At 43.3% G+C, this 670-nt stretch overlaps 1 protein-coding gene across 1 annotated transcript in view; it reads right to left on the reverse strand.

Moving 5' to 3' along the window:
• LOC104834249 (poly(A) polymerase gamma-like) overlaps positions 1-670 on the reverse strand; it is a gene marked incomplete at its 5' end in the record, with an annotated part of 38,797 nt that overhangs the window by 25,154 nt on the left and 12,973 nt on the right.

A 670-nucleotide genomic window follows, 5' to 3' on the forward strand; every position in this document is an offset into this window, starting at 1 on the left:
AACATACATCTGTTTTAATCTAAATCCAAGGGCTGTATGTCAGCACGCAGAGCAGCACAAGTTAAGCTCTGTTTGTAGAAGGTGCTCAAATCTGCTTTAGCTAGCTCACTGCCCAGTTAGGCAGAGCATTACCAGCTGAAACCAGGAGAGAGAAAGGAGTGGCACAGGAGGTAAGAACTGTACTTAATGGATCAAGGGTCTCTACAGAAACACTAGTAGCAAAAGGGGACACACATTAAAAAGGTCTACAACTCATCGTGCTTGTCAAAGAGTCCATATCCAGACCCTAAGGCTACAGGGATTAATGATGGCATTATTCAAACCGGCTATTTTCCTACTTCACAAATGGACAGCTCCAAATCTTAGCTGGGTTAGTCAAGAGACGCTTAGAACTATTTAAGGTATCTGACCCACTTTGGCTGGAATGGGATGAGGAAATGCTCAAAGGACAGCCTCAACACTTGATTTTAAAAAGATAGCTTATTACAACTCCTTATTTCTAATTGTTGCCTTTACTCTGCCACTGAGGGAAGATGGATTTCTCTCTCGCAGAGTAGCTTTGTCCAACTAGAGACATAGCTTTTAGTCACCTAGTGGGCTCCCCCACCCCCCTTCTCTATGAGCTCATTTTTCAAACTTTTTTCTAGGCCTTTTCCAAAAAGCTGGAGGG

This window comes from Haliaeetus leucocephalus, unplaced genomic scaffold (genome assembly GCF_000737465.1).
Source record: "Haliaeetus leucocephalus isolate CR32 unplaced genomic scaffold, Haliaeetus_leucocephalus-4.0 Scaffold327, whole genome shotgun sequence".
Lineage (NCBI taxonomy): Eukaryota > Metazoa > Chordata > Aves > Accipitriformes > Accipitridae > Haliaeetus > Haliaeetus leucocephalus.